This window comes from Miniopterus natalensis, chromosome 6, assembly GCF_054644295.1.
Source record: "Miniopterus natalensis isolate mMinNat1 chromosome 6, mMinNat1.hap1, whole genome shotgun sequence".
In the NCBI taxonomy this organism is placed as follows: domain Eukaryota; kingdom Metazoa; phylum Chordata; class Mammalia; order Chiroptera; family Miniopteridae; genus Miniopterus; species Miniopterus natalensis.
In genome coordinates this window covers 10798788-10812496 of record NC_142086.1, presented here as the reverse complement: position 1 = coordinate 10812496, position 13709 = coordinate 10798788, and the positions used below count along the sequence as shown (strand labels likewise).

At 41.9% G+C, this 13709-nt stretch overlaps 1 protein-coding gene across 1 annotated transcript in view; it reads right to left on the bottom strand.

Moving 5' to 3' along the window:
* Nucleotides 1-13709, bottom strand: part of MED12L (mediator complex subunit 12L) — a 319300-nt gene that overhangs the window by 98183 nt on the left and 207408 nt on the right. The window lies entirely within an intron of this gene.

Below are 13709 nucleotides of genomic sequence, written 5' to 3'. Positions count from 1 at the left end.
GTTTGTAGATGCCGACACCACTTCTGGAGAAAATGGACAAAGGAATAGTCATGCTCTGTAAATGTGCCTCTGGCTCCAACATTATCATTGGAAGGTGGCTCTCAGGCCTCTTTCTTTGCCCTCGAGGGTGCCGAGGGCCCTGAAACCTGCCCCCTCTCCATCCCTGGAACTTTACACTCTTCCATAAACCTGTAACTGTAGGAACATGCCAGGCTCCTTTTTACCCCTATGCCATTGCACATATAAATTTACCTCTGACTAACCAAGAAAACTCTTATTCGTCCATGAAACCCTGCATTGCCATCACCTAGTCCCTGAAATCTCAAGTCGCCAGCCTCCTACCACCATCTCAAACCCAGTTCCTCCTCATCTGTCATGTCTCAGTTACTGTACTTCTCACACTGCTTTGTGATGACTTGTTCCCACATGTACCTACTGTTTAAGTAGCCTACATGTACTTCTGAGGGCAAAGATTGTGTCTCATTGTGAAATCAATAAATATTTGATAAATAACACAAACTGGTTTTATTTTTACATACTAGAAAAGCAAAATGAAAGTCTATTCACATGGACGTTTTCATTATCAAAAGATGATAAACGTTTCTCGAAAGCTCAAGCTCGTTTTAGTTGTGTTCCTATAGCTTTTCCACGGGGGGCCTGGGAAGGGGGTGTTCTTGGGTTCTCCAGTGCATGCTCACGGAGAAAGCAGGATTACTAAACAGTGCATGGATAGCTGGGGGGCTGATGTCTATCAACATTTCAGTTTTAAAGCAATTGACAAAGGGCTTTAGCTATGTACTGCTGGTTTGGGGTAAGTAAAATTTGTAACTGCAGCATATTGCCATCTCCAAAACTCTCCTTTTACAAAGTCCTCTTGATGTCTGATTTTCATTCTCTCAGAGAAAAGAATTAAATCACCACGGTAACTGTTAGCAATGCCACTAAATGCACAGTACCTTTACTGAGTACATTAGATAATCATGAGTAGACTCTAATATTGGATTATAAAAAACTGCATCTAGATAGTATATACAACTTTTACAAAGATCTTTTAAGAGTACCTGGTGCGTTGAATAATCTAACAAGAACTTAGAGAAAAGGCATATTGGAGCCATCTTTAAATCACATAAAATTCAAAGCAACTATCTGAGAACTTCCCAAACTGGTGGTCACAAATACTAAATTCTAGAATACTTACAGAATGGGATGCTATACCATAGCCATTAATGACATACAGAAGAGAGTTAAAAAAAAAAAAAAAAAGTAGCTTTGATATCATGTGTGAGCTTAGAGCACAAACAAGAGCTTTTGTGAAAAGTGAAATGTAACTGTCATTACTGGAAAAGGTCTTCTGACTATCCCTGGGGCAGGCGGAGGGTGAAAAGGTATTGCCCCATATAGAAGAATTCTTGAGAAACCAAAAAAATTACTGTAAATGGGAGAGGGTGAGGCACACAAGGAGTGAGAACTCCCAAATCACATAAATTAGATGGCTAATGTAAAGTAGTTAATGAGAATCTATACAACAGTGACTCAATCTTATTAAACCCACTACTTCATAGATTTCATATCCACTTAAAAGCAGCTCCTTCCATAACTTTCTAAAGTCTTCTTTCTAAAAATGCCTGGCCATTACCCCAGGTAATCTGATTCCTCGAGCAAGTTTAAAGGTCAAAGTTCACATGAATGTAACAGAACAAACCCCCAGAGGAAGAACCCACTTCCAGCCCAATAGCTAGAAGACAGCAGCTCTACTAAGGAAAATGTGGAACTCACAAACCATTTAAAGTGCCTAGAAAAACTCAACATTTTAAATTTTACATAGAAATCAAATAGAGACAATACGAATAGACAATACTTGTGTTCAAACCAGTAGTTCTCAAACTTTAGTTGTTACTGGAACCAGGTGGAAGGATTCTTAACAGACACTGCTAGACCTACCCCTGAGTTTCTCGTTCAGTAGGTTTAGGGTAAGGCCTGAGGACAAGGCCTCAGGGCACTGATGCTATCGATCTGCACCGCAGGTTAAGAGCCACTGTGATAAACATTCCTTGAGGTTCTTACTTCCATAAAGACTGATTCACAGCACAGCCATCTTGAACACGAATGTCCAAGAGTGGAGTCTGTCAACAGGAAACAAGCAAAATTGTTATTAAGAGAGTGGGGCAGACAAAAGGTGACAGGCCATGGCAAAGACGAGGCTACTTAAAAGTCTATACCCTACTATGAGGGTATCTACAACTCAGTGCCAACTGTTGGCACAGGAGGAATTTGGCTGACTACTAGCAATAACAGTAGTGAAACCAGCATTGGCAACAAGAGCAACAAACATTACGTTCTACTTACTGTGTACCAAGAACTTTAACTATATTGTCCCACTTAATAATACCAGGAAACCTATAAAGTGTAATTTTATCTCCATTTTAGAGATAAGGAAGTTGAGAAACAGAGAGGTTAAACAACCTGCATGGGGCCACACAGTTCACAAACAGCAGGGCTAGAACTCTGATTCAGATTCTTGCTTCTGTTGGGGTGGCCACTGTGCCGTGGCTGGAGAGTGGGGGGCCTTGGGGGCTGAGCCTGGAATGGAGTGTGGAATCCTGCAGCTGTGCTGGGTGTCTGCATTTCTCTATGAGCCACTGAAGGTTCCTGAGGTGAAGAATTACATCCTTTGTCTATGCTGCATGCACCTGAAGAACGTCAAGTTGTCAGCAAAGAATGATTGTGGATTGAAGAACAGCCACTGAGGTCAGGAGCTCAACTAAAAAAGTCTGCCATCTATGCAGGCAAGAGCCCAGGGGAAAAGTCTGACATGGAGACCTCACTGACATTTTCAGAGAGGTTTTGAGCCCAAGACCACTGAAGAACAGGGGACTGATTATATGTAAACTGTATGTGATTAACATGTATTCTCAGTGGGATCCATAATCTCCACCCAAACCCCCTCCAACCGAGAGTCACTGCTCTGAAGACCAGCAGCTTGGGTGGTGTGTTGGGTTGTGAGGGGAGAAGACCAAGAAGCAGATTCTGGGGGCGCTGTGTGACGTACCAGTGAGAAGGCGAGGTCAAGCAGGCAAAAGATGGACAGAAGGAGCTCTGAAGACAAGGACCAATCAGAGGCTGAGGGGAAACTTTCTCTAAGACAGGGAGAGAATCTGGAATGAGCCGTGTACTTCAGAGACCGCATAACTCAAATCCCGTGCACAGAGGGGCATCAGGGGAGATGCCTGGGATGGCGATGGGGTGGGGTTGGTAGATTAAAAAAGAAATAGGAGGTCCGATGACTGGAAACCAAGGAGCAAGAGAGGTTCAAGGGGAAAGTGACAGTCAACAGAACTGCACACTGTGGAGAGGTCAAATGTGCTGGACGTACAACTCTGAGGTCAGCCCCAGTTTGTAAAGGGAAGTGGGGGGGGGGCTACAAGCAACTCTTAGCTTGCCATAAAGGACAAGTCAGTTTATAACAGTTCCAAGGAAGGAAAACCACCGTGTGTTGCTCTGGCTTTTCCTAAGGGTGTCTAAGAACAGGTAGTGTAGCCCCTCCTGCGTTTCCTATCAGAGCAGGGTGAACATGCGCCAGATGAACTAGCAAAGCTGCAAACCCAGGGTGGGAGTAGCCATACGTCCAAGAGAAACTAGCTTGGGTCAGAAAATGGGTGTGCTGACATATCAGACTCCACTTTCCCTAGGTTTCTGATTCCCAGCCCCCCATTCAGTCTAGTATAAAGCATTTATAGAAAAAGGGGGTGGGAGGGAGATGGGACACAAGTGGTAGGGATGCAAGCTGAAAACATGGGGAGGAGTGACGAAAAAGAAAGATAAAAGCAGGAATACAATAGAGAAAGGAAACTGAATTCAACATTTACAGTAAGTAGATAAACCAGTTTTTTGAAAAAAATTCCATGCCTCGCTCAGCATGTGAACTCTTGCCCCTTCTGCAGTAAAACTCAAATTCGCAAATGCAACATCCTGAGGCGCAGCGCTAGAAGGCCTACCTTTATTTTTTTTAATTCAACTTAAATATTAGATGCATGTACATGACCTTACGTAGTGGTAGTCATCTTAAGAAATTCCATCTCATGCGTATCTGAACACTTGCATAGCTTTTTAAAATGCTGGCTTGTCCACTGAGTTCACAGCCTACTGTGCTGTGCGTTTTACCCTTTTCACTCTCGAACTGATTACAGTGAAGGAAGCATCAACCTGAGGGCAGTGCCCAGCTGGGACCACCCCTCCCCCCACACATCCTGGCCTCAGATTTCACACTTGCCCAGTTTCAGATAGTCTGGAATAAGCTAGTCCTAGTTTCCTTCTTTTCAGAAGAAAAAGCTATAAAGAAAGAATATAAAAGTATTTCAAGCAACCATCGGGTCACCATTCAGGGAAATCCCAGAGCTTACTAAGGGCTGTCAAAATATTACGGATTTACCTTAGCTTTTTAGTTGAAATGTGTTTTCAATTTTTAATCATTCCAAATTTACATTCAGACAGGCACCCCCATTCCTTCACTTACTTACTCCCCCTCTGCCTTCTGACCAAACAAAAACACAAAATTAAAGCTACTGTTCACTAAGTACTAACTACCCTGTACATTATCTTGTTTAAGTTTTACAATTTTATAAGGCAGCCATTCCCATGCTTATTTTTCAGAAGAAGAAATTGAGGCTCAGATATATTAATGACTTGCCCAAAGTAACAAAAGCTACTAAGTGGAGAGGCTGAGATGCACACTGGAGTCTATCTGACCAGGTTACTGGACAACTATCACTGCCTCTCACAAGCAAGATTTCCAAAGTGAGCAGGATCAAGCAGCCCAGCACAGGAGAGAGTATGGCTATGAGAACAGGAGGCCCAGGCAGGCACATCTCTAGACTCAATCTCAAACCATCCTCCCCTTTAATCAACCATTACACATGAAGTTCTCACACCAGAAAAAGGTAAGTGCTTTATATAAAGAAGACCTAATAGATACAAATCATTTCAAATGACAGATTAAACACAGTAATTCAGGCACAGGGACCTAAAGATACCAATCTCAGCTAGGGAACATGAAAGGGTTTGTAATAATTATACTCAGCACAAATTCTCAGCCACTGCATGTGAACCACAATTAGAGTAACTTTCTTGTACAGAGAGATGGACAGTAAGATCTAGTGAAGATGTTACTACAATGCTTGTTGTATGTTCTGGCTACATGCAAAAGACATGGCACCCAAGACAGAGTGTAATGCGCTGTGTTTCAATGAGACCCCTGTGTGCCTGTTTTGTAATAATGGATTCATGCACTACAGAGGCCTAGGAGGCCCTTTATATGTGCATTGTCCTTTAGGAAGAAATGAATACACCTGAGAATATTACAACGGTACTAACATTATGCCTACCAACACCCAAGGAGGGGACACTGTGCCCAGGTCCATGTCAACACAGAGAAGTCCAATAAAAAAGGGAGGGAAGCCCAGCCAGGGGTGGCTCAGCGGTTGAGCATCGACCTGGGATCCAGGCGATCGGGATTCGATTCCCAGTCAGGGCACATGCCCGGGTTGTGGGCTCAACCAATGACTCTCTCATCATTGATGTTTCTGTCTCTCCCTCTCCTTTCCTTTCTCTGAAATCAATAAAGATATTTAAAAAAAAAAAAAGAAAAGAAAAAAAAAGAAGGGAGGGAAGAGGAAGCAGTCATGCACAAGGGAAAATGATCCAAAGATCAAGGAAAACCAAGTAATACATCTGCCAATGTCTCCCACTAAAAGGGGGAGGTGTGAACAGGGTGCATTCAAGGATTTAGAAAGACTGACCAATTACATTACCTACTTTTCATTCTTTGTAAGATCTCAGAAACACATTCTCTACTTGAGTACTTCTTTCTCTTTAAGAATACATTTTGAAAAATTGCTAAAGTTATGTATTCTCATCTAAAATCCTTGTTTTACAGAACACTGAAACCAAGAAAAGGTGAATGAGTTACCCAATATCTAAAAAAAAAAAAGAGGAAAGAAAAGTGAATTTTTTGGATCACCTGGCTTTGTGATTAGTGACCCATGAACCAGGTCTATGTCTAAAACAAGATTATAGATATTCCTATTTGACTTCAAAATTCTAAACCCCAGTGTTGACTTCAGGCTAATATACCCAAAGTCCCTCAGAAACATTTAAAAGAGTCCCCTCACTACACATCCCACTGGATGGACCCAGCAGATACAGAGCAAAGCAGTTTTCAAAAGCCAAGGAGATTAAAGAAAAAGGTTTTTTTAAAAAGCAGAGAATTGTTTGGAAGAATAAATAAGTCTAAAAAGACAGCAGAACCAAATTTAATATGTGACCATTGATTAGATTCCACAGCAACAACAAAAATATAAAGGGTATTACTGGGAAATTGTAATATTTTAATGAAGATGGACTATTTAAAAATATTATTGTTTCAGCATTAATTTCTTGACTGATAACAGTATTGTGCTCAGACAGAAGGATGTTATTAGGAAATGCTGCTGAGACAGTTAGGAGTGAGGCATTTATTACAATGACTGCAACCTCAAACAGGTGTCCCCAAAATGTGTGTGTGTAGGAGAGAACGTACAGATACGTGAGAAACATTATTAATTTGTAAACCTAGATGAAATTTACTTGAACTATTATTTCAACTTGTGTGAAGGTTTAACATCTTTAATAAATATCAAAAGAAAAAAATCCCCTGTAGTAAAAAATAAAAAAATACATATTTTTTAAGCATGATGGTGGTAGTGAAGCACAAACACATATCCCAGTATGTATTCCTGTATTCAAAATAAGTGTGGGGTTTGTATTGGCTAAACAATGTCATTAAAGAGCTTCCCTGTATTTAATAGGATATTCCAATGAAACGACAAGATAATTATTGTTATAAAGTCTCCTGTGGCTTTTATGAGATGTGAGGCTTGCAACAAAAAATCAGCAGAAAAAAAATTCTCCGGGTTAACTTTTCAGTGCTTTGAATAATAATAAAGCCTTGGGCTGGTTCTTGGCTGCTCTTTTCATCAAAGCGTTACACTTTTTTCGTGACTAAACGTGTACTACACTTCCCTTTTGAACGTTAAGTAAGACTAGCTTTAACAAGTCCCAACTCGAATATACTTTAAGACGAATGCATACACCTCATGTTAACTTTTTCATTACTAGGCTTAATTTGCATCACCGAGCAAAGAAACTTTTCAATACGACAATCCCACTGTCACATTAAGGAGGGGAAAGCCTATTCCATTCCCAGCCTACCCTCAAGGGGAGGAAAAAAGGGCCGTTACTGCACTGGTGATGGGACACCAGCCCCTTCCTTCCTCCATGAGGAGATCTTCGTGAAAAAACCACACACACAAAGTCAAGGTGCTTCTTCAAACTCCAGGTCCTTCTTCAAATTTAGAAAGACCTATCATAGTCTTTTCATGCATTGGCCTTTTTTAGGGACTATTTTAAAAGGCACTCAAAATCAGGATATAATCCTAAATTATCAAAACATTTTCCCTTCAAATTCAATAGGAAAGTATATCAAACATTTTTGGCAGCTCGATAATCAGGGATTTTCTTTAACAGAAAAAATAAGTATATAGTTAGTTGACCCCAATAAGACAAGTCACCCCAAGACATAAATGCATTAAAATTTAAGGTGGATAGCAGATTGCCTGCATGTCTTTAACAGAAGCTGTGAAATATGTCCAAATAAGTTCCCTAATGTGATTTTGTACATACCACTGAAAATCTGGGGTGACAATCCTCAGAACTTACAGAGAAGATCTTTGTTTAACATGCTATGAAAGAGGCTCTAAGGGATGCTTTCTCCCACTGAATCAACACTTTTAATGGCCACTGGTTATTCTGCCAGTTAGGGTTCACATTAAGAGCAGTACATCATCCATTTATGGATCACAGATGCTGAAAGCAAAATCCACGGGAAAGCTGTCAATGACACAAAGCAGAGGCAAAGCGAAATAAAGGACTGCTTGTCAGTCTGGCAAGCTCTGATGAGATTGAGACATTATAAAGCTGCTAATTTTTGTTCGGAGACTTTCCCTATGGCTAGCTACTCATCCACACACAATAAATTAAAATTGTAGTTGTTTGTTTTTGTTTAGGGAAAGGCAAGAGAAGAAACATAATTTTAATATTCAACTATTGGTATTTAAATTAAACACATTTGTTTTTCTGTATAAACATGGAAAGAAAACCAACTACACAGACCAGTACTCCCTTAAGGCATAAACAAACACTCAATAAAGCTATTACTGATTTACTACCTTCAAAAAAGCTTCCATCTTTGATTATCATTTTCATTTATCATCCATGATAGTAACAGGTTTTGATTCCAATTCATAAAATTATATTTTTATTTTTTACTTATTTCTTTGAATATTACATTGAAGAAAATCTTAGACTCTTTTAGAGACTTTTATCTGAAAGTTCTAAAATTAATTATATAAGAAAAAGGGATCTGGTTATATAAATTTATCATGTGCAAAGATTCTTTAAAAGAATAAAACAAGCTGTGTTTAAGAATGAAATTCAAGTACTTCCACCTTGTGTCCTCACTCTTGCCCCGTGTGACTAAGGCTCTGCGGCTGAAGCTGGGCAGCCCGGTGTGGAAGAGCCAGAGCTGCAGCGGCGACAACGGCGGCATCGGGCCTGCTCAAGAGTGTCGCGGAGAAAGATGACCCGGTACCGACCGGCAGGCCGGCCTCGGCGCGCTGTGACGACGGGGACGAGGGGGACTCGGGATGAGGGGACACACAGGACGTGGACGAGATGAACGACTGCCATGAGTCCCCTGACGATGGAGAGGTCGGTGAGGCAAGGAGCAGGACCGGGGCCAGACAAGGCAGGGTGGCCTCAGGGAGAGTCCAGGCCAACCCGAGCACCTTGTGATCCCTGAAGAGCCGGCTGATCGCCCCAGTGCCTGAAAGCTCACCCCCAGGCACCTCCTCGGCCGCTGCTGGGGCCTGGTCTCCTTGGTGCCTCCCGGGCCACCAGTCTCACCTTGAATCCCCCCCCGCCTGAGCCCACCCCACCTTCCTGGCCAATACTTCACCCCTTAGTTGCCAGGTGTAGTCTTCTAAATCTCTTTAATAAAGACAGGACTGATCCTCCAATCCCTTCGAAAGAATGAAATTCAAAAGATTCAGAGAACTCCCCGCTAAGTAACATTATTTAAAATATTTTGAATATTTATATTTGTGTATTTGTAAAAATAGGTCTATAGACTGCTCATCAGATTGTTGTATGACACTACAGGTTTCCAAAGTTATCACTTAAAAATATACACACATTGTAATTTTAGTCGGTAAATAATATGTAGAATAAAATCTTTAAAGGTTTTGTCTTTCATAAAATATATTGATTCCTTTGAGCCAAAACTGAACTAGCAAGAAGGCTGTAAATGCATATTTTCTAATTAGCAAATTAGGAAGATGACCCCCTTCCCAAAAAAAGATAAAAGAAGAAGACACAACTAGACACTGGGCCTGTGTTAGTAGGGCCCAGCTGAGACCCCAGCTCTCCTCCGCAGAGTCCTCTGGAACTAAGGTCCAGCCCCTGCTCCCGCAGGTGACTCACCGCCGACTCCTGCAGGTTCAGGAAATGCTCTCCCCTTGTCTACAAGGCTCACCTACTCTTAGGTGTGAGTCACTGCCATCAGCAAGAGAGCAAGTTGCTCCAGTTGTTCCTGAGCAGGAGACTTTGCAAGGTGCCCAAAGGACGATCTCAAGACGGGTCGGGAAGTACCTACCTCGTCTGGCAGGGGAGGAAAATGTTTATTTTTCATGCTTTACCAGAAAACCCACATCCCTGCCAACCTTAGTTTCAAGGTTTATTCTTAATTAGAGTTGAGGAGCCTGTTTCAACTTGAAGACGCCCGTATCAGGTGAATGGACGGCCAGCTACCGCAATGAAAGGTAAATAAAAAAGTTTTTTTTTAAATTGTCTTAAAAGCCGTGGTTGATAGGACGCAGCATTGATTAAGACTAATTGTACTTCTACTGAAATCTGAGGTCTGAAGAAAAGGTAGGAATTCCAATGCTGAGTGAGACACGTGTAAGTCCTCTTGGGAAGGCACCACTTTTCCGCACAGGGGCCATGAGTCCTTCCTGGAGGGTCACCGTTTCCAAGGGAGGCTGGCAGAAAATGCACAGTGTACATGTGCTTCAAACATGGAAATGATGGTCTGGAAATCATTTCGATTAAGTGAGTTCTTTTATCACAAATCCAAAGTGCCTTGTAATTGTTTCCCAAGACCCAAAACTTAAATTTGTTTTATAATCTTTAACTCATATTTTATTTTTAGAAAAGAGACCAGAAGGAAAACAGTGATTTTCTATCCCGATTGCCTCATTTTGATAAAAGAATCTCAATCTTTTCATTGTACCACAAAAAACAGGGCAATCCTCCTTCTAAATCCTTAAGAGATCATGTTAAAACATGTCAGAAAAGGCACCGAGAAAACTGCCCAGCTACTGACAAACAGCTCAGCAGCAGCCTAGCTGTTTTACATTCACATCCGCAGGGAAGTCTTCACTTCACTGAGGAAAACCAGCAGCAAGAATGGAGGTCTGAGCCCTCCTCCATTAGAAATGGGACTAAAAGATAGGTGAGCCTATGCAGGATGACTTTTTGATTTATTAGGTTAAGATTTATCTGCTACAGAATTTTATATCATATTCTCAAGCTGAATCTACCTTCATGTGAGGTATATTAACATTTTTAACAACAACTTTCCTTCTAATTAAAGATTCCAATTTACTAGCAAAACGAAAAGCAAAGTTTGTGTCTATGTTATCACATACTCAGCAGGGCTCGGGAAAGAGCCAAAAGCTGCTGGTATTTTATTTCATTAGCATTTCTGCCAGCTTGAGGTTATCCATCTTTCCTCCTGAAATCTGGGATCAAGCAGATGTGTTCTTAGTACTTTAGCAAAACCCTGCGTAAGACTATTGTTTCCAACACCCTTGAGAAGCAGTTCAGGTATGTGTGGGTTGAGGGTAAGGGGCTGCAGGAGCAGTTATATTGCTCAATACCACATTTAACAATGTAGCCTAGAGGAAAAAAGTAATTGGTCAGAAAATGGTAACTACTTCACGAAGAGGAGGGGAGAGACGTTCCCAGTCACAGACAGCATGCTGAGGGGCGCAGTGCATCTCGGGGATCTGGGTGGAGAAGACAGGCTAAGTGACAGTGATGTTTTACTTAGGTTAGTGGTGTCCGAACCCTTCAGGATCTGCCTGCTTTTCTTCCTTTCACTTCAAGAACAAGACATATTTCATGCTGTACTCTGAGAAAATGCCCCAGAAATTTAAGATAGGGGAGACAAGAATGGCCATTTGTTCTTTCACGTGTGCCTCTAAACTAAGAAAAACTAGAAAATCCATGAAAAGTCCCCCCAAGCTCCCAAGAGACTGGTCTGAAGGCAGGCTAGAAGGTGAACTCTAGGAGAAATCGCCTGCGAGTACCCTCCAGTCCCCAGGGCGGACTCTGGGCACAGGCATGGGGCGGGAGTTTGGTTTGGGGCAGAAAGCCCAGGACTCACAGCAAAACGGCCAGGGTTTGCATGCGGACTGTGCCCAAAGTGATCAGTGTGACTTGGGCAAGCTGTTCACTTCCCCAAGAGCTCCCTGCCCTCCCTCAGAGTAAAACAAGGGGCTTGGAATCTATGGTCAGTTGAGGCCCTCAGGTGATGTTATCAAGAACCCAAGGCTTGAACTGAACACAGGAACACTGAGGAGGCCCTGGAGGAGCCAGAGGTGATGAGGAGAACTGGTCCTCCCATTTCCGTCGCCAGCCAGCTGCATGACACTGATGAAATCTCAACCTCTTTAGGTTGCAGATTCTTCCACTGCAAGACGGAAAGTGTTACAGTAACACCAAAGCCAGGGCCAACCACAGTTCTTACACTGTGGACGCCTGAAGCAGAGGGGCGAGCAGGGGAACCATGACCATGAGGTGAAAGGCTGAGTGGATGAGTCACATGCAAGACACCAAGGTGAACAAGAAACAAGGCTCGAACCTGCCGCAGGCCAGTGGTTACAGCCAGGCTCCTGTCTGACTTGGCAGAATTTCTAAACTTTCTTCCTCCTTATATGGCAGATATGGGCACTAGAGAAAGTCTCTCCTCTATCTTATACCTAATTAGTGTATTTGATCTTGCATTAACACTCTGACTAACCACACATAAAACACTGTACACTAAAATGCATCTGAGGAGGAGCACTGAACTGCATTTCACTTGGTGTAAGACATCCCATTAAGTCACTCATATCAGCGAGTCCATAATTTCTCTTAAGAGGCAATTTCTAATACTAATTTCTGTGAACTACTTCAATGACCTTTTCTAATGTTTTAGAATTCATATGGCACAGACTGTTCTTCTAGCCTTAATACTAAAGCAACAATCATTAACACACATTGATAGTTTAATACATGCCAAGACTATTGAATATTTTAACATATATCATTATTTTTAAACCCTCATACAACCTTAAGGTGGACGCTGCTGTTAGCCCCATTTTAAAGCTGAACAAACTAAGACCTAAGTGGTACACAAATATGAAGCAGAGCTCTGACCTTGACCCATGTCTGCCTGCAGTCAATCATGCTCTCAGTTACTACCTTTTAAGGCTCTGAGTAAACTATTTGCTAGTAGAAACCTTTAGTGTGAGTAGTAACAGGTAAAATTATAGAGATTTATGATTTATCACTCTACCACTGGCTGCAGTAGAAATGGCTGTCTTGGGTATATTACTCCCTACAGTCAGGTTGGAGCTACTTTACTTTCTACTTTTCCCAAAGGAGATGGCAGGTAATAATCAGCATAGGAACACCCCATATGTGCAGAAGCAAGAGGGGACAGAACTCAGGGACCTGCATGCCAACCCTAGCTCTACCCCTCACTTGCGTGGGAGCTCCAGTGCTCCAGCAACAGATAGCACATGTCTATTGTTCATTTGAAAAGGGGGTTACTAGTTCTTACTACCACTCAGGTGGCAACTAAATACTGACTTTTTACCACATACCAAGCTCCAAGGAAAGGTTTATAAGGATTGAGTGAGGTAATACTATAGTAACACCTCATGGGATCCTCAAAAAGATCCTATGATGAATGTTTTAGAAAATAGGACACTGAGGCATAAATGGGTTAGGTAACCTGTCCAAGTAACTGACAGATATGCAATTTGAATCCAATGTCCTTTTAATAAATTAAAGTATATCTGAATAATTTAGAATAGTCCGAGGCAAACAATAATATTAGCCAGCATTTGCTGAACCCTCGCTCTTACTAATACTGTTGCTGTGCCTAGCAAGATAGAAACACAGACTTTTCAGCTGCCAGAGGAAGGTGTGCCTGTACCCTGAACATGCTCTAGGTTGCAGATATTATTGGCTTTCGGCTGAGGACATGGAGTAGAGAGAAACCCTTTCCAAGTTCATGAGTCTGGAGGGCACCCTCTGCTAAATATACCAAGATTTTGATTGCTTCCAAAGCAGAAGTTGGTATTGAGAAGGCAGCAGAAACAAAATAATTCTAAGGTATCTGCACTATAAAAGGTGCTTATAATCTAATTGAGGAAAAATGGTAACAGAGGACTACCTGGGATGTTAGTACAATCAGAGCACTCAGCTATGTGACTCTCGGGCCACAAGTCGAGAGAAGAGATCCAAGAAAATGATGCACAGGCACAAGCTGCCTCTAGACTTGGGCA